Genomic DNA, 20,263 nt, shown 5'->3' on the forward strand with positions numbered 1-20,263 from the left:
CGGAGCAGGGCAGCTGCGGGTGAGAAATGCCGCGAGTCTTAGGAAAGAACGCCAACGGGATGAGAGGAGCCTAGGAAAGCTGGAGCCTAACCAGAAACAGCCGATTCGCTCTCTGGGACCCGGAAAGACTCCAGGTGCCTCTGAAGGTCAGCGGCTGGGTGGGACCGAAAACAGGTGTTTGTGGAAAGTTAGCAGAGGGAGGGTCAGGCCATGTCATGGGTTAAATTGTATCCCTTGAAAATTCACATGCTGAGTCCTAAACCCCAGGACCTCAGAACGTGACCTTATTTGGGGATAGGGTCCTGGCACTGTAACTGGTTAAGATGAGGTCCCACTGGAGTGAGGTGGGCCCTGCCCAGGGTGACCAGCGTCCTTATAAAAGGAGACGCACACGGAGAGTACCACGTGAAGACAGAGGTCTACAAGCCAAGGACTGAGGGTAAACCGCCAAAAGGCAGGAGAGAGGCAGGCAGTGGTCCTCCCCCATGGCCTTGGAGGGAACCACCCTGCACATCTGGGACTTCCAGCCTCCAGACTGTGAGACAATACACTTCTGTTGTCTAAGCCCTCAGTCTGTGGTACTTTGTTATGGCAGCCCCAGCAGAGTAATGAAGACCCCGAGACCACCATCCCCACCCGGTGAACATCCAGGACCTGCCCCCCCACCCCATGCCACCATCAGGCAGGAGGCCAGAGGCTACCCTCTGGGAGAGTGAGGCTTGGTCCAGCCTGGAGTTCTGAGGACCAGCTGAAGGTGGGTGTGAAAAGCCCAGTGAAGATGCCCAGTAGTGGGGGACCCCAGCCTCCTCCTCCTGCTGCAGGGCCCCCACCTGCTGGCTGCCAGGGAAGAGGGCAGGGTCCTCTGCTGGGGAAACAGGACCACAGCCTCTAGCAAGCAATACAGAGACTAAAGCAAACAGAAAAGGAGCACAGCAGAAAGAGACAAAGCAGGAAGAGAAGAACAAAAATGTTTCAACACCTTGTAATTAATATCCTCAGAAAGGAAATTTACTCACCCGTGAGCAAGTGAAGTAGCTTTTTTTCAAAGGACCATTTAATGAATAAGAAAGAGTCCTTGGAAATTAAGACTACGAAAACAGGACCTTCAGAAGTAAATAAAAAGGTTGGAAATACAATTAAGTAATTTTCTGTGTGAGGAGAGAAATGAAATTTGGGGATCAATGAAAAGAAGCTACTAAAGAAATAATTCAAGAAAACTTCCCAGCACAGCCAGTCATGAGTCTCCAAATTCAAAGGGTCTACCTACCCCACCTGCTATAAAAGGTCAGAAACCACAGCAAACTGTGAAATCTCAGGGCTAAAGGGAAGGTTCCAGAAGCTTCCAGAGAGAAAGGATGGAGACTCAGAATGGCACCAGCATCTCAGGGATACCAGATGAAGAAACACTTTCCAAGTGCTGAGGAACGGCGACTTTCAGCCCAGAACTCTGAGCTCAGCCAATCACAGATGGGAGGGAGGGTGAGAGGAAGACCCAGGAAGACTCTGCAGGAGGCTAGAACCTGTGCTCCAGCAGGTAGGTGGCTGGTGGGGCAGACGTGGGTGCGGGCCCAGCCCGGAGGATGGTGAAGGGGTCCCAGCAGGACCCTGGGGCTGCCTCGAGGGGGGGACGTCCCTCATCGGAGGGCAATGGAGGGGACCCAGCCAGGAAGAAGACGGGGCTGCGAGGCGGGAGGTGGTCTCCCTACGCGGAGAAGCATCCACCAGAGGGTTTGATGAGAGATCAGTGATGACCCCGGGCATTACGTTATCACTCATTCCTGACACCATGTTCTTCAAGAAAGAGAATATAAGCAGAGTGCACTCCTCAGAGCAGCAGGAAAGAATGTCCACTCGTTCTGCTGGTGTAAACACAAAATACTAACCAACACACAGGAAACACAGCAGGAAGACGGGGAGAGGCGTTGCATGTGGTGGGGTCGTTAGCAGTGCGATGGGGCAGAAAAGCTGACTCTGTCCCAGTGGGATCTAAACGGATCAGACAAAACCAAAAACGGACTGTGGAGGGTGAGGCCCGGGCGGGGCTGCTTCTCCCGTGGAGACTCGCAGCCCTGATGGACCTGGATGCCACGTCTCCATATGTTACTTTGGAAAAATTTTAAGAACAAACAAAAGGGGAAAGCCAAGAGGGAACCCACGGTGTGGCCAGGCTCGGGGCAAATGCCTGAGGAAGGAGGGCAAGGGCGCGGCCACTGTCTGGCCACCACGGAGTGAGCCTCTGCACGCGGCTGCCGCTCCCTGGGCCTGCTTGGCCACCACCCAGGTGTGAATGTGAAGCTGACCCTCACGTCCACTTGAAGGTCACACTCACACGAAGGAGGCACCCCCCACCTCCCAAGGACGCAGGCCCCGGGCAGGCTCCATGCCAGGTCTGTGCCGGCTCGAGAGGGCTGTCCCTCCCTGGGCTGGAAGCCCACGGGCCCAAGATGAATGGACAGAGCAGTGCCCATGAGACTCGGGTGAGCCGGGAGGTGATTCCATGGAACACTGAGGTTTCATGACATCTCCCCTTCTGAAAAGGGAACCTTCTGCCTCAGTCTCCCTGCCTGTAATTGACACCCTCAGGAGAATCTGGCCCAAAGACCCCCTTCTAGAATGGGGCAGGGACCTCTGTACATGGACCCCAGGACCAAGAGCAGGAGGGGCCTGCAGAGACCCTGGGGACCCTCTCTCTACAGATGGGGGAGGGCATGGCCAGGGCTGAGGTCAATGCTGTAAAGTCCCAGGGCCAGCTCCTAGGCTCCCCAGAACTCCCCAGAGCAGGCTGGGCACGGAGCAGGACCGTCCCCTCAGGCAACACAGCTCTTCCAGAGGCTACAGGGAGAGAGGGAACTGCCAGGCCAGCCAACAGCTGAGGGCCAACGGGTCCAGGACACGAGCAAAAGCCCAGGTGGGTGGAGCAGAATTCAGGGGCTGGAATCACGCCCAGCTCCACCCCACAGCCCCTCACAGACCAAGTGCGCCCTCATCTACACACCAGGAACGTTTTTTCCAACACTGTTTCACCTTCTTACATCCATGAATGACCGTTCAGGGTGGACTGGAGGACGCGCCTTTCTGAGAATCCACGTTTCCTTGTGCTGGAAAATCTTTGCCCTTTCTAAACTGAGAAAAGCCTTAGGACATGCTGGCTGGAGTGGGAAGAGTAGGAACAAGGTCATGAATTCTTGGTGAGAATGCAAACTGGGGTGAGATTTCTAGCAAGCCTTTAGCAACGGGCCTCATGCCTTAAAAATAAAGGCCGTATCCTTTGAATAAGTGATTCCCAAGTGGCGAAATAGGTAATAATTAGAAACGAGGAAAATATTTATGAAAGATGTTCAATTTGACATTGCAAAATGTTCAGTTCTCCTCAGACTTAGCTATATTAATTCAGCGCAATTCCAGTAAGCAAAATATTCCAGCAGGATTTTCAGTGGAATGTGGCAAGTATTTGGAAGAGAGTTTTGAAAAATAAGAACAAAGAGGGGGTGCATCCCCTGCCAGCTATCGTATTTACTCTAAAGCTACAATAATTTACAAAGTCTAGTAGTGACACAAGAACAGAGATATCAATGGAAAAGATGAAGCTTGGCCACAGACAGACACACACACACACACACAGACAAAGCCAACATATGATAAAGCAGCATTGCAGGGATTGGGTGAGATTGGTATCGGACAACTGGCTATCCCATGTTGAAAAATAGAGCTAGAACTTTATTTTGGAAAGTGTTACAAGAACATATAGGAGACCCTGCTTATGGCTCTGGAGAGAAAGTATGCATTGACGCCAAGCATGAAAAACAAAGGAGGACTCGTGCGTCCAGATGGCGGAACGGCTCCCCTCCGTGCACAGCTAGAGGAGCTGCATACAAGTTTTAAATCTGTTTGAAGGTCTAAGAGCTACAGAAGCCACGCAGACAGGCAGGCCAAGATTCCAGAGATGGGGCTACCGGGGCAGGGGAGGACTTTCCCCAGCACTTTCTCCCTGAGCGTTTTGCATTCTGGTCACGGGCTCGGGGCCGGGAATCTAGAGTTTTCCCAGGCAGAAAGCCGTTGCTGAGGGATGGAGAACCTGCAGAGCTTTTTGGTCGAGAAAAACAAAACTTGAGAGGTCAAGATCCCAGGAGAAAGCAGCAGAGACTTAAGCCGAACAAATGGTCAGTTCTCCCCTTAAAACATCTGCCTAACTCTGAAGGCACGAGGGGCAGAAGTTTAAAACTCAAGTAGGAAGCCTCTGGAAATCAAAGAGAAGTCTTCCACGGTCTCAGGTGCCAAGGAGTCGGAGGTTAGAGTTCTGGGTCCACTGGGAGGAGAGGCCCCAGCAATCATGCCAGGGTCTGATTTGAAAGCCCTGAAGGGCACAGAACCTACAAGCAGGGCAGAGCCACAGGTGGGCTGCACCTTGTCACACTGCGGCCAGCCCTGGCTCAGCTCGGCCTCTGACTGAACGAGGGATGACCCTCACTCCGCCTGCCTGGAAGAGAAAACCTGAGCCATCTGGAGCCTCGCATATGTATTCGCAGCAACTTCTGAGACCAATCAAAACTCACAAGTCATGAAAAAAGATGGGGCTCTATGCCTCAAAACAAATTGGGAAAGAAAGGTAAAAAGAGAAAAAGAAACAAACCTACATATGATCCAGATCTAGGACTTATCAAACGAGCACTTTAAAATAATCATGACTTATATGTTCAAAATAAGAGAGGAAAGGATGGAGAAAATAAAGCGAAAATGGAGAATTTTGCAAGAGGATTTGAAACTATAAAAAAGAATCAAATGGAAATTTTAGAACTGAAAATACAATCACTGAAATGAAACACTGAAGAGATTAGACACATCTGAAGACAGTGTTCACGGAGTGGAGAACAGGTCAACAGAAAGTTAAAGAACAGAGAAAACAAAGAACGGAAAATATAACACTGAGCGTCAGAGAAATACAGGACACAGTGAAATGGTCGAACATGCATGCAACTGAAATCTAAAAGGAGAATAATGGAATAGGAGAGAAGCAATACTTTAAAAGATAACGACCATTAATTGTCTAAAACTACTGAAGTATTTTAGTACTTCATCCAGACTCAAGAAGCTCTGCAAACACCAAGAATACTACACCAACGCACATCACAGTAAGACTGTCGAGTACCAAAGACGGAAAGAAAAGTATTAAAAGCTGGCAGGAAAAAAAGGACCTTTAAAGGAACAAGAATAAGATTGACAATTGAGGACTTCCCTGGTGGCGCAGTGGTTAAGAATCCACCTGCCAATGCGGGGGACAAGGGTTCAAGCCCAGGTCCGGGAAGATCCCACATGCCGCAGAGCAATTAAGCCCATGTACCGCAACTACTGAGCCTGTGCTCTAGAGCCCTCAAGCCACAACTACTGTGCCCACGCACCACAACTACTGAAACCTGCGTGCCTAGAGCCTGTGCTCCACAACAAGAGAAGCCACTGCAATGAGAAGCCTGCGCACCACAAGGAAGAGCAGCCCCTGCTCACCACAACTAGAGAAAGCCCGCATGCAGCAACTGAAGACCCAATGCAGCCAAAAATAAAATAAATAAATTTATATTTTAAAAAAAGACTGACAATTGACTTCTCAACAGAAATGATGGAAGCCAAAATACAGGTTCTAAGGTTTCAACGTTAAGTAGAAAAGTAATCATTTATATTAGACTCTCAAGGATACTTGTTTCAATTGCTAGGGTAACCATCAAAAGAGCAGAGAAAGAATGTACAACTAACAGGTTAATAGCAAGATAAATAGAAAAAATTTTCAATATTTTTATTAATCCAATAGAAGGCAATACAGGAGGAAAAACAGAACCAAAAAAAGTGTCAAATGGAAAATGAAGATTTAAGACCCTAGATAAAAGCTCAAGTCAATTAGTATGGACCAATTTACTCCAAGTCAAATGTTACAATTGTCAGAACAGATTTTTTTTTTAAAGTTATAGTCTGTTGACGAGAGACATCTTTAAATAAAAAGACACAGAGAGGCTGAAAACAAAAAGATAAAATTTTTTCGTTTTCCTATGTTTTTTTTTTTAAGTGGACCATTTTCAAAGTCTTCATTGAATTTGTTACAATATCGCTTCTGTTTTACGTTTTCTGTTTTGTTGTCTCTTTTGGCAAGGCGTGTGGGATCTCAGCTCCGACCAGGAATCAAACCTACACCCCTTGCATAGGAAGGCGAAGTCTTAACTACTGGACTGTTAGGAAGTCCCTGTTTTGCCTATTCTATCAGCTACTGAAAAGGAAAAATATCTATCATGCACGTTCTTTTAAAGCGCCCATGGAACATTTACTAAAATTAGCCGTACGCTGGTCATAAAGTAAAGGCTAACGAATTTCAATTTATAATTAAATTCATTAATTTCATAAAATTAAATTCATGTGTTCTCTGACCACAGTAGAATTAGGCTATACATCAATACCAAACAAAAAAGCAGTAGAGCTTCCCTGGTGGCGCAGTGGTTGAGAGTCCGCCTGCCGATGCAGGGGACACGGGTTCATGCCCCGGTCCGGGAAGATCCCACATGCCGCGGAGCAGCTGGGCCCATAAGCCATGGCCGCTGAGCCTGAGCGTCCAGAGCCTGTGCTCCGCAACGGGAGAGGCCACAACAGTGAGAGGCCCGCGTACCGCAAAAAAAAAAAAAAAGCAATAAAAAAACCTACAACCAGGACTTCCCTGGTGGTGCAGTGGTTAAGAATCTGCCTGCCAACACAGAGGACATGGGTTCGAGCCCTGGTCTGGGAAGATCCCACATGCCGTGGAGCAACTAAGCCTGTGCGCCACAACTACTGAGCCTGCGCTCTACAGCCCGCGAGCCACAACTACTAAGCCCGCGTGCCACAACTACCGAAGCCTGCACACACTAGAGCCCGTGCTCCACAACAAGAGAAGCCACTGCAACTAGAGAAGAGAAGCCCGCTCACCGCAACAAAGAGTACCCCCGCTCACCGCAACTAGAGAAAGCCCTCACGCAGCAACAAAGACCCAACACAGCCAAAAATAAATTAATTAATTTTAAAAAAACCCAAAACCTACAACCTCTCGACTGTTTGGACATAAAGCAATACAATTCTAAATAACCTATGGGTCAAAGGAAAAAAAACTCATTGACTATTAGAAAATATTTTGAACTGAATAATGAGGATACAACATATCAAAGCTGTGGAGTGCAGTTCACACAGAACTCACGAGGAAATGTATAGCTTTAAGTCATGGGGGTCGAGGTGGGGAGTCCTTCACAGCAGTCCCAGGTCAATCCAGAACCCACCGTCCCCCAGGGAGCCATGGTTTGCCAGGCGGACCTTCGGGACTTGAAGGTTTGCCTTGAGAAGGACCCAGTGCACGTGAACCCGCAGCTGAGGCTCTGCCAGAGGAGGATTGTCATCTTGTTCACCCCTTAACCCTGGCGCCAGCAGGAGATGCCTGGAGATGTCTGGGAGGAGGCTGGATGTGAGCACTTGAGGAGGGGTCAGGGCAGGAAAAAGGCATCAGTTGCTTGTGAGCACTGACTCTTTAAGTCATGGAGATGGACGCGATCAAGGAGGGAGAAGGGTCAGAAAGGAAAAAAGAAATGGGGAAGGAGCAGGTGGGGAGAATTCTCAGGAGTCTAGCTGCTTCTCGAGCAGACTTTGGACCCGTCTGCCCAGGGCAGCTGGGGGCCCAGTTCCTGAGCCTTGTGAGGACGTCCGCGGGCTGCTTCCCAATTTCCCTCCGTGCCTTTGGCTTTCCTGGACCTGCTGTCAGTTACCACGTGGGCTCTGCCTTTCATTTTCCAAAACGTGGTTGCTGAGCCTCGTCTTCTGTTTTTTTGTCCTTATGGAAGCATTTAGGTCTTTCTTTAGTTTACCTCTACTGTTATTTCAATGGCATTTAAGGAGGGAGAGAAGATAAATTAGAAATGATGAACCAAACACTGAATTCTATATAATTCTACCTATGTAACTTCTGAAACAGGCCAAAAATGAGCAGAATAGCACATTATTTAGCAATCTAGAGCTAAATAACAACAACAAAAAGTAACAACAACAGCTAAAGGGAGTTGAAAGAGGTTGCAGATAGACAGCAAAAACTGCTGATTCCCTAAATGAGTTTTGTAGATACATTCGACTCTTCTAAATCATGTTCATATTTTACCTAAAAAGAATTATTTTAAAAAAAATTACCAAATGATTCAGGGAAAGAGGGAGAGAGAAAGCTAGCTCACTTTCGGTTGACAAGCGCTGGTGTGCATGAAAACAAAAATCAGTTTTGCTCATTAAAATTAATATTTCAAAACTGATGGGGGGAGAAAGGTGATTGAGAGACTCCCATTTCTGGCAATATGATGGATGAGATACCCTCCCATTAGAAATCACCTAGAAATTTGGGATAAATAACAAGCATCAGAATAAAAGAAGAGAATTCTGGAAAAGGGGGGAAAAGAGGAAGGAGGAGCTGAAATGAAAGTGGGGAGCCCATCCCACAAGCCCACCCAGAAGGAAGCTGCAGGCGTTTGCTGATGCCAGAAATGCAGAGAATTGGGTTTCACCTGCTGAGTGGGGGGATGGGAGACAGCCTCAAACACGGGCAGTCGGGACTGGAATCAAATGTCACAAAAAGTTGGATCCTGCAAAGTTACAGCCCCCGGGGAGTGGAAGGCTGGGGAAAGCCATCTGCCGTCAAAGGGATGTGGGCATTGGTCTGAATGACTCTCAGCTCCATTGGTGAACAAGCCAGTGCTTCTGAGAATTGGAGGCCACAGCCCTGACCTCATGCAGGTTTGGGTCTAAATTCACCAGCACGATCAGGGAAGCCCAAGGTTGAGAAATTAGCTCAGAGTAGGTCTCAGGTGTTGCACCCAAAGCACCTCACAAAGGCAGATACAAATCCTCCTTGGAAATAGCTTCCTACCCTTGGGGTCCCAGTATTCCCAGAGACGAAGATCTGTCAAATAGCAGCTGATGGTGAAATATTACCCGACACAGAGATGAAATTCACCATGAGAATCAGGAAAAAAGGAAAAGAAAACCAGAACTAGATCCTCAAGGACCTCAGATGTTACAACTGTCAGATACAGGTTACAAAATAAGAGCACTTAAAATGTTTACAGAAATAAGCAGGAATGGGAAATAGTGCAGTAAAACATGAGGGAAAAGCCATGCGGAACTTTTAGATATAAAAATGTAATCCTTTAAATTTTCAAACTTAGCAGACACGTTAATCAGCAAATTAAGTGAAGCTGAACAGAGAATTAATGAAGTGGAAAATATGTCAGAAAAAATTACCCAGAATGGCCCCAGAGAGACAAAACGATGAAACCATAAAACAAAGGTTAGGAGTCATGCAACATGGAATAATTCATTAATTTACCACGGCAGTTTTAACACACCTCTCACTAACTGACAGATCAAGCAGACATATAATTAATGAGGATGCAGAAGATTTGAACAACATAACGATCATGAACTAATGAACATACGTGCTCCCTTGCCCTCAAAAATTAGAGACATACTTTTCTAGTACACAGGGGACATTTTCAATATTTTACCTTGTCGTAGGCCATAAAGCAACTCCCAATAAACTTCAAAGACTCTATCAAATCATCATGTAATTTGAACACAATTAAATTAAAAATCAATAAAAGATCATTAAAACCCATATGTTTAGAAATTAAAAAAATAAACTTCTAAATAACTAACACACAAAACAAAAAATCACTACAGAGTTATAAATAAACTTAGTAGTAAATGATCATGCAAATACTACCAGCAAAATTTATAGCACTTCCACATCCAGCCATGAAGGAGTTACAAGGACCATACTTAACCTCCCACTGTGAACAACAACTAGCAAACTGGACAAAATAGATGAAAATGACTGTTTTCAGACATGGCACAAAAAGCACTGAGAGGAGGGAAACATATGAGTCTCCCTTCCCTCCAATCACTCCAAATCTTCCCAGAGACAATGTACAGACCTCAGGCACTGGGAGGTGGACCCAAACAGCTCAGCAACTCTGATGAGTTGGGGAGATGGAAGTCAGAGTTTGGGTAGGTTGCAGCTGCTGGAATCTGTGGGTCAGAGTTCTGGAAAGGAAACAGTTGCTCAGTAATAGAGCTCCAGAAATCTGCATAGGGATCCCCTTGCATCTTTGTAGACTACTAGTCCATGCCCATGGACTGGACAAAGAAGACTGAAGACTGAAGAATTCCCAAAGCTCACACAAAGTCAGAAGACATCTGTGCTTCCACCAGCCAGAATACAGTTCTCTTGGTCCCTCCATCCCAGGCCCCCAGACATTCAGTAGAGACCCCAAAGAAATCATACTTTAGTGTGGGCTTAACTAGTCCCAAAGTGAAATCTACCCTAGAGCAACTCTGTAAAAGCTTAAAATCAGGCCTTGAAGGATCAAATAAGTCCTCAAGTAATTTAACTGCTTTTGCCAAAACAAAGCCCAACATTCTTTACAGGAAGAAAGCATAATTCAGATGCTCCACAATGTAGAAATGTCTAGAATTCAATTTTAAAAATTACTACACGTGCCAAGAAGCCAGAAAAGATGACCTATAACCAGGAGAAAAATTTGTCAGTAGGAACTTGAATTTTCCTACAATCATTAAATAAATTGACTCAATAGTTTAAAATATTAACCACCAGAAAAGTAGAAGACTCAGATACTTTTTATGAGTTCTACCATACATACAAAAGACCAGATATTTCCAATCTTATACAAACTATTTAAGAGAACAGGAAAAAGAGAGGGAAACAGAGGGAGAAAGTTTATATCCCCAACTCATTCACTGAGGCTAATATGACCTTGGCATCAAATTAGACAAAGAACATTTGAGAAATGACCAATTTCACTGATGAACATAGATAAAAAAGTTCAAAATATTAACAAGAAAGTCCAGCAGAAAATAAAAAAGATAATGCAGTAGGTTTATTTCAGGAATACCAGTATGGTAATATAATGCATGGCTTAACATTAGGGTATCTATTAATACAATTCAGGATTAAAGGAGAAAAAGGCCAAATGAGGTCGTCTATAGATACTGAAGGAGCATTCAGTCATTTTCAAAATCCATTTGTGATAAAACTCTTGGCAATAGAAGGATAAAACTTCTTTAATCTCATAATAGGTATCTAGTAAAAATCTACCTAAATACCACACTTAATGGTGAAATAGTAGGAACATTTCCTTTAAATTCAGGAACAAGTTCCGGATGCCTGCTGTCACCACTTGTATTCAACATTGTAGCAGAGGTTCTTGCCAGAGTGATAAGGCAAGAAAAAGGAATAACATGGGCAAAATATGGGTTGGAGAAGAATAAAACAAATTGTCATTATTTGCAGACTATTTGCTTATCTACACAGGAATCAAGAGGATCCAGAGACATGTTATTTTAATTATTTAATTAGTGGGAAGGGTCAGCAAAGTTGCTAGGAAACGACCATGTTAGTATGCACTAGAGACAAGAGTTTAAAAATATTTTTTAAGGTGGCATTTAAAAAATAACCAAAAATATAAAGTACCTTCATAGGAATAAATGTCACAAAGGATACATACAACTTTTATGAAGAAAACTTTTAAACTTTACAAAAACATTATAGAAAATCTAAATAAATGAAGAACTACAACCTGTTCATGAAAAAGAAATTTAAATGTCTTAAAAATGTTTATTTTCACCCAAATGAATCAAAACATTCAATGTAATTTCAAATGAAATCACAAACAAGTCTTTTTGTGAAACTGGACAGATTGCTTCTAAAAATTTATATGGCATAAGATACTACAAATACCAATAACAAGCTTGAAGAAACACAAGAGGGTGGGAAGCAGCCGCATAGCACAGGGAGATCAGCTCGGTGCTTTGTGACCGCCTGGAGGGGTGGGATAGGGAGGGTGGGAGGGAGGGAGACGCAAGAGGGAAGAGATATGGGAACATACGTATATGTATAACTGATTCACTTTGTTATAAAGCAGAAACTAACACACCATTGTAAAGCAATTATACTCCAATAAAGATGTTAAAAAAAAAAAGAAGCACAAGAGGTAGAAGGCAATAGGCCCCACTGATAACAAGACTTAATATAAAGCTGTAGTCATTAAGACAAGGTGGCTGGGACAAGTAAGTCATCACCATTGCAACAGACGGGACCCCAGAAACAGACCTGCACACACAGCCCTTCTGACATCTGACAAGGAGGCTTTACAGGCTGATGAGAAGAGAAAGGGGTGCTGACCCAGTGATGCTGAGAAAACAGGTGTCATGGACTGAATGTCTGTGTTCCCCCCAAATTCCTATGTTGAAACCCTACCCTCCAGTGTGATGGTGTTGGGGGCGGGGCATTGGGGAGGCTATAGGTCATGAGGATGGAGCCTCATGAATGGGACCATCGCCCTCATAAAGGTCCCAAGAGAACTTGCTCCTTGTCTCTGCTCAGCCATGTGAAAACACAGTGAGTCAGCCACCCGCAACCCAGAAGAAGGCTCTCACCAGAACCTGGCCGTGCTGGTACCGCGACAATGCTGCACCCGGACCAAGCGCATGCCCTCGTCTTGTACGTCCAGCCTCAGAGCTGTGAGAATTAGTTTCTGTGGTTTTTAAGCCCCCCAGTCTGTGGTACTCTGTTATAGCAGACTAAGACAGACCAGCACAACTGGCCAGTCCTACAAAATTAGAGCCCTTTTTATTCCAGAACAACTTCCATGCAGACTGAAGACCTAAATGCGAACAACAAAGTTCTGGAAGAAACCAAACACTGTTATCTCCATGCTCACCTTTAAGAAGGATTTCTAAGCCCATGGAAGACACCAAAAGGAAAAGTCCAGGCATCGAGATACCACTGAAAGGGTGAAGAGAAGCCCACCCACCTGGAGATGTCTGTAGCCCATATGATCAACAAGGATTCATGTGCAGAACATATAAAGAACAGACAAAATCAAAGAAAAGAGACACAAAAGAAAAAATGGGCACAAAGATATGAACAGGCAAATTACAGGACAAGATACTCAACCACAATAGTAACAACAAAGTGTTGTCTAAAACCATACCCAACGGATCACAACATTAAAACGTCTGACAACCCCAACTGTTACAAGGATACAGCAACAGGAACTTACAGATCACCTGGGAAAAGCTCATTGGTTCAACCGCTTTGAAAACAACACGGCAATTTTCTAGTAAGGCCGCAGACCACATGGCCAGCAGCTGTGCAACTAGAGATGTTGTGCATGAGTCCAGGAGTGGAGAGGGAGGGAATGGAGATGCCTAAATGCCCCGCACCTGGAGACCAGTCAGTCCTACAGGAGCTCCATCCAGACGCAAAAGTGAATGACGCATCCTAGGGGATCTCACAAACGTGGTTCAGGCAGCAACGTGCAGACAAGTGGACAGGGTGAGACCAGCCAGTAGAGCCGCACACTCCTGGCAACGCTACTGAGAGCCCAGGGGTAAATCATGGAGTTCTGAGAATGCTGACGCCGATTTCAGGGTGGCAGGGAGACCCCTGGCCAGGGGTCCAGCCGACTGGGGCCAAGGCCTCGAAGTGGACCTCCAGGATGCCAGCAGCACGGGCGGAACTCTGCATGATCCTGTGACCCCATGTGCAAAGTGGGTAAGACAGGCCCTCCCCCGACTCCAGGAGGATTAGGGGAGCGGTCCTCTGTAGCACAATAGCGGGGGCCTCCGGGGGCTCTAGGCTGAGGGCTCATGGACCCAGCAGTGGGCAGGAGTGGGGAGTGAGGCTGAAGAGGGGGCGCTGGGTGCAAGTCTGCCTGTGGAACCACCACTTCGATGGTGAAACCCTCACCCCTTTCCCTGCCTCCTCTTCAGAGGGCCGTGGCTTCCAAATCCTCAGGCAAAAGGTAGGAGGCTCTTCCCTACAGAAACGGAAGAAAACACCAGGCAAGAGTGATGTCCTCAATGTGGACGCTGGCCCCCTGCACTCTGGCGCTTGGGACACAGCTTGGCATCCAGCTCCCACACCTTTGCCTAAAGCAAACCTGCCACTGGGCACCCCCCACCCCACACTCGGCTCCAGTCAGAATCCCACCCAGATCGCAGGAACCCTTCCACTACCCAGCAGGCCACCCGGCGGCTTCAAAGTGAGAGACCAGTAAACCAGCAGAAAACAAGCCCTGTGAGAAAGGGTAAAACCATGAGCAAAAACAAGCAAACCGACAAAAAACCTTTATAACCTGACTCAGAATGTTTCAAGATGCTACCTTCTCAAAACAAGAACAGGATGCTATGAAACGGGAACACTTAGAGACAAGGAAGACGGTTCTTTTAGAGATAAACAGTGTGAATGCTGAAACACAAAACTTCCCCAAAGAACTCGAAAATGAAGTCCAAAAATTGTCCAGAAAATAGGACATAAACGAGGAGACAGAATGAGAGAAAAGGCCAGAACACAGAAGACCAATGCCTGAATTCAAGGAGGAAAACAGAAAAAATGAAAGGGAAGAAACATGAACAGATGAAAGAATAGAGCTTGTCTTCAGCTGAAAGGTCCCACCAAGCACCAGTAAACACATAAACCCACACGTAACCCAACTGCATGGATGGTCAGGAGTCCGCAGATGAAGAAAGGATCCTAAAAGATTTCAGGAAGGAAAGTCGAGTTGCTGACAAAGACTTCTCATAGGTGACTGGATGCAGACGGTGATGATGACAAAGGCTTGAGTGATTTACCAACAAAAAGTGCTCCCAGACAAAGCATCGACCAGCGTGAGGACAGAGCAAAGACACTCTCTAGAAGCCAAGGACTCGTCACCCTTTTTAGGATGTCACACAAGGATGTGCTTGAGCCAAACAAGACAGGAAACTAAGAAAGAAGCAGCTCCGGGGCCCCGCGGACAGAGTCCAGCCCAGGGGATGCAGCGGGCAGCAGGAGGGGGGTGGCTTCCGGGGCTGAGAGCGCCAGGAAAGAGGGGACTCAGCGGAAGAGAGAAAGTGATCGAGAAGCTGGGGGAAGGTGAGGATGAAAGGGATGCATTCAGTACAAGAAAGGGACAGCTGAGATCGCCCACTGCATCACTGCTCGTCCCGGAGCTGCCGCCCTCCTGGGCACAGCCTCGGCCGTGGTATAGCCCTGGACCCAGAAGCAGGTGGAGAGTGAAGACCAGATGACACTAGCAGCCGAGTCACCCTCTGCCCCAGCCCCAGGATGGCCCCCCAGAAGCATGGTCCCCACTGGCCCACAGGCCTTGAGCCTTGATGACCAAGCCCTGCCCCTCACCATCCTGGCTTGAGCTGATGACAGATGGGGAAGGAAACTGAGGACTACCTGAGTGTTACTTGCAGGGCTGAGACTGGGGTGGGGGGCCAGGACTCCTGACACCCCTGAGGATAGGCCAGAGGCTGGGCTAGGGGAGGGGGCCTGCAGGGAGCTGGGCCTACAGGAGCAGTTGGGGCATCCCCACCCTTATCCCAGAGCTGCATTTCAGGAGCCCTGGCAGGCCCTGATGGAAACACAGAGACACACAGACAATCCCCACCCCCGACAGAGAGGCAGCTGCTCGCCCTGGGGCCACAGGAAATGAACGCCTTGGGCTAAAGCCACCGGCCCAACAAGGAACCGGCATTTACGGAGTGGCCACTGCGTGTAAGGCACTGTGCTGGCACGGGATGGGGTGGCAACGGGGTGGGGGTGGGGGGAGCAGAAAGTGCTAGAAGAGCAAAGTTTTTGGAGTCAGAGGCAGCTGGGGTGGAACCCCAGGTCCTCTGTGACAAGTCACAAGCTTTCTCAGGAGCCTCAGCCTCCAAATCTGAAAAATGGGTGCGATGCCACCTGCGTGTTGAGGTGTGGGGAGCGCGGACAAGGGGTCACACGGAGGCGTGCAATGCAGTCTGCCCCTGATCAGTGTCCCCTTCCTCCTCACTGACCCCCAAACTACCTACGTGGGGTGGGGTGGCCCTCAGGGGTGCTTACGGCAGGCTTCAAGGTGCTGGCAGCACTGGAGGGGGGCGGGAATCTCACAGTGGGGGTTATGTGGAGTGCTCCAGGGGAGAGAGGACCAGGCAGGAACAAGCCGGGTGAGGGCTGCAGAATCTGTGTGTGTGAGTGTGTGTGAGAGCGTGTGTGTGAATGTGTGTGTGTTTGAATGTGTGTGTTTGCGCGCGCCTGTGAGTCTGTGTGTATCTGTGTGAGTGTGTGAGCGTGTGTGTGCGCGCGTGTGTGTGTGTGTGTCTGTGTGTGTCTGTGAGTGTGTATCCGAGTAGCAGCTCCAGTCAGCCCAAGGGCCAAGTGGGGAAGGTGAGGAGTGAGAACAGGAGGCCAGGGCTGGGGGGTCCTGACTTGTCCTCCCCAGACCCCAGGGAGCCCTGAAACCTAGGCAGAGGGAAGGGCAGGGGGGCGTTTCCCCACTCTGGGGCTCCTGAGCAGGGGATGAGGCGGGGCAGGGACCCAGGGCTCAGCCAGCCCAGACACAAGGACAGGATTAGGAGATTAAATCCAGCAGAGGCATTAGAGAAGCAGCAGGCAGAAGCGGGCCGGCCACGCAGGCGGTGTGTCCTTCCCAATCCCAGGGGTGACACCTCGGAGGCTGCAGGGGGAGTGGCTTCCGGCAAGCACGGGGGGGGGGGGGGGGGGGGGGGGGGGCAGCTGGGAGGGAGCAGGCGCAGGGTGGTGTGTGTCGGGGGAGGGTAAAGCCCACAGGAGGGGCTGCGGAAAACCCCAGAGGGGCCAGGAGGCTCAGCCTCAGCTGAACGCTGACCTTGACCGTGCCCTCCACCCTTCCAATGTCTCCATTACTCTGGGCTGGGGAGCTGGGGGAGCCCGGGGTCAGCCAGCGCCCCTCAGCCCGAAGCCAGGACGCTGGTGGTGCTCAGCAGACCTGCTAGAGCAGGTGGACGGTGAAGCACACCTGCCACCAGCCCCATCCCCACCCCCTGCCCTGGGCCTGCCTGTGCAGGGTGAGGCCAGGTGGGAGGAGTTCCATCAGCTAACTGGACAGAACCGAGTACTGAGCAGGCCCAGCAGCCCGGCGGCGCCCCTGGGCACCCTGGCAGAGCAGAGAGGTTTGGGGGAGGGCACGGTCCAGCCCCTCCAGCATTCTCAGAGGTGCTCCAGGGTATGGGGCAGGGGAGACAGCGGGAGTGGCCCACCTGGGTAGGGGTGGTGAGCCTGGTCCTTTGGGCCGAAGAATACTGAACGGGGAGTGCTCTAGGGAGCACGCAGGACTGGGCAGGAGGGCAGCCACGCACTCATCCTGGGGGTCACTCGCTGCGGAGCGACCCCTGGCCAGCCACTCTCCCTCCCAGGGGAGGCAGCCCAGGCCCCTCCAGACTCAGAAGGGTCTCAGGTCTGAACGGCTTGGCAGGCCTGAGCACAGGCCCTGGTCAGTCAATCCTAAAGTCCAGGGTGGGGTTCCCAGTGCTGGTAGCCCTTCCACAGGCCCCAACCCTGTGACAGCAGGACCCCATGAGAATATCCCCCCCCGCCACGCCCAGCTCACCCACCTTGGCTGGCCTATTTGAGCTGAATGGGCCTATGCAGACTGCCCCACCCCTTCTGAGCCTTCTCTGAGGCTATGCCCCCCATCTCCACCTCCCCCCACTCCCGGTCCCTCCCCCAGCCCCATCCCACACTCCACAGAGCCCAGGGGAGGACTTCCCTGCTCCGCGTCCAAAGGACGTGGTCAGCCCTGGGTCAGCAGTGTGACACCAGGGGGACTGAAGGGGGACGAGGCTGGGTGGCTGGGCCCCCTGCACCCAGTGAGTCTGGGTGTGAATCCCACTGCGCCCCACCTCTGGGCTTCAGGCAGAGCCTCAGCTTCCACCTGGCCGTGGCTGGCCCATCGGGAGGCCCCAGGACGGGCAGTCTATGGGCCACTCCTGCGGGGGGAGGTGGAAGGGCGGACACTCAGCAGGGGTAGCAGCCAGTGGGTGGACACAGCAGGCATCTGGCAGGCCCTCCTCAAAGGGGCCCTCCCTGGGAGCCTTGGGGGGGAGGGGCCCTGACCCCACACCGACCCTCCCTCTGTCCTGTGGGCCGCGCCCCACAGGCAACTCCCTGCTCACCTTCAGATCCAGGCATAGCATGGGATGGAGTTTCTAGTCCCTTCCCTGGCTCTGACCCAGTACCCTCACCAGACTTCACACCCAGGTAGAGACTGACTGTCCCCTCCACCTCGTCTGGGTCTCTCAGCCAGTAGCCTCCTTGCAAGCATCAGCCCCTGAAGGTTCCTGGATCTCGACCCCAGCCAAGTGCAGTCCTGAGACCCGGCCCTGGCCCCAGCAGCATCCTTCACCCTACACCGCAGACACTGCAACCCGCTGGAAGCGCCGCACCTCCGCACCTGCTTCATTCCTGACTACCCCCAGCCCTCAGGCTCAGCTAAGGCGGGTGGCCGACCACACCTGCAAAATGGCCGCCGCAGGTACAGCCCCAAGCCCCCACTCCAGACCCCAGAGCTTCCCTTCAAACCTGCGGCGGCTTTCTCAGCCCGAGAGGGGGATGGGCACGGTTGCCCCGGTAAAGGGCCCTCAGCCAGCTCGAGAGCAGGGAGAGGGTGGGTTAGGTGTGACTGTCCTGCAGAAGCGCGCGCTGGGTGTCGCGCTGACTCCCCAGGGTTAGGACAGGGGCAGCCCTGCGCCGCAGGGGCCTCTCCGCACCACCTCCTCTCCGCAGCCTTAAGATCCAATCCTTTGCTCTAACAGGCCTTTATCCCAGCAATGCAGGCATCCCCTGGAGGGGGCGGCCGCTTAGGGAGGGTCCGCGGGTCTCTGTGGGAAAGTCCCTCTTCCCGGGAACGTGGGCGCGCATCGGGTCCGCGCCGGGGCGATGTCGCGCCCGCGCCAGGCAGGCCCCATGACTTGGCATTCCCTCCTTCCCCTCCCCCTTCCGCCCCTGCGGCCCGAGGTCCCCCAGCCCACCCAGCGCCAGGCAGACTGCGGACCCTCCCTGCCCGCCGCCAGGGCTGCGCGGCGGGTTTGGAGGGGAAGTAAGGGCGACAGGCAGCTTAAAGGACTAGCGAAAGGGTCTAAGCTGCAGTGTCCCTGTCATCCGAGCTCAGGCGCCTGGGGAGCGCCGCCAGCCGAGACGTCGCGGCCCCGCAGCCCCCTCCCCTCCTGCAGGCCACACCTGTTACTGGGGCGCTGGCTGCGTGGACGCAGGCCGCATCCACAGGCGGCCCCTCCCAAACCGTGGGTCTTTCTGGAAGGGAGAAGGGGTCTCTTGGGAGGAGGACGCGACTTGGGGTGGGGCGATGGGCAGTCTCGGAGGTGCGCACCAAGCTGGCGGCCCAGCCCTCCCGCCGCAGCCCCCGCCCGCCCCGCCCGCCTGCCCGCCTGCCTGTTTGGCTCTCGGCTCCAGCATCCGCCCTCCCCCACCCCGGGGACCAGGGCCTCTGCTCGCGCCCGGCCGCCCTGAGTGCCCTCCCCTCCGGCCCGGCCGCTGCAGTCGCGCCCCCTCCCGGATGCCCCATCCGCATCCTCTCGCCTTCTCTCCATCCCTCCCCTCCCCCGCCGGTCCGGTCGCAGTCCCGGCCGCATCCCTAGGAATGGCTCCACTCCAGGGGAGGGGAGGATCGGCGAACGGGGGGAGGGTGTCTCGAGAGGCAGCCAGCTGCCTGCGCCCTCCCCGTAACGACCCCCGCCCATCCCAGACGAGAGTCCCCCTGCAGCCGGGGCCGCATCGGAGGGGCCTTTCCGGAGGGCCCTGCCCAGCTGCTAAAGAAGGGCGGACACCCCAGAATTTGCACCATTGTTCTCCGCGGGGACGGGGGAGGGTCGGGGGAAGGGAAGGGGCCGCGCGGCGCCAGCGCCTCTGGCCGAGAAGAGGACGCCAGCGCAGGGCGCGAGCTCCCCGCCCCGGGGCGCAGACGATGCAGGTGCAGGATGCGGGGTGCAGGTTCTGGACGCGGGGCTCGGGAGGCCGGGAGAGCCGCTGCCCTACCTCTTCGGCGTCAGTGGCGGCGGCCCGGCATGAGCACGGGCATGGGCGCGGGTCCCCGAGCGCGGAGCTGCTGCCGCTCCCGGGCTGCTCTCGGCGCTCTGACGGCGGCACCGCGTGACGGCTGCGGGCCCCCGGCCCGGCCCGCCCCGCGCCCCTCCCGCCGCGCTGGTTGGCTGCGCGCGGCGCCCAAGCCCCAGCCGCCAGCTGGTTTGTCGCGCGGGGAGAGGGACGGGCGTCGCGGCTGCGGCGGGGATGGGGCTGGGGCCGGGCTGTGACATCACCGCTGACACCGCGGTGCGATAGGTGGGGGAGTGGGGGACCGACACCCGGGCCCGGACGCGCCGCCCCCTCCCCTGGCGCAGCCCT

At 51.8% G+C, this 20,263-nt stretch overlaps 1 protein-coding gene across 21 annotated transcripts in view; it reads right to left on the minus strand.

Moving 5' to 3' along the window:
• KIF1A (kinesin family member 1A) overlaps positions 1 to 20,031 on the minus strand; it is an 89,220-nt gene extending 69,189 nt beyond the window's left edge. For 20 of the 21 annotated variants that reach the window (XM_033423838.2, XM_033423836.2, XM_049711986.1 and 17 more), the window contains exon 1: positions 19,898 to 20,031. The gene's annotated coding sequence lies outside the window, so the exon portion shown is untranslated. Of the gene's footprint in view, positions 1 to 19,084; positions 19,105 to 19,897 lie in introns of those variants that run through there. The other variant, XM_049711979.1, reaches the window with a different exon arrangement.
• Positions 20,032 to 20,263: the final 232 nt, after the last annotated feature.

The sequence above is a fragment of the Orcinus orca genome, chromosome 7, assembly GCF_937001465.1.
Source record: "Orcinus orca chromosome 7, mOrcOrc1.1, whole genome shotgun sequence".
NCBI classification, from domain to species: Eukaryota; Metazoa; Chordata; class Mammalia; order Artiodactyla; family Delphinidae; genus Orcinus; species Orcinus orca.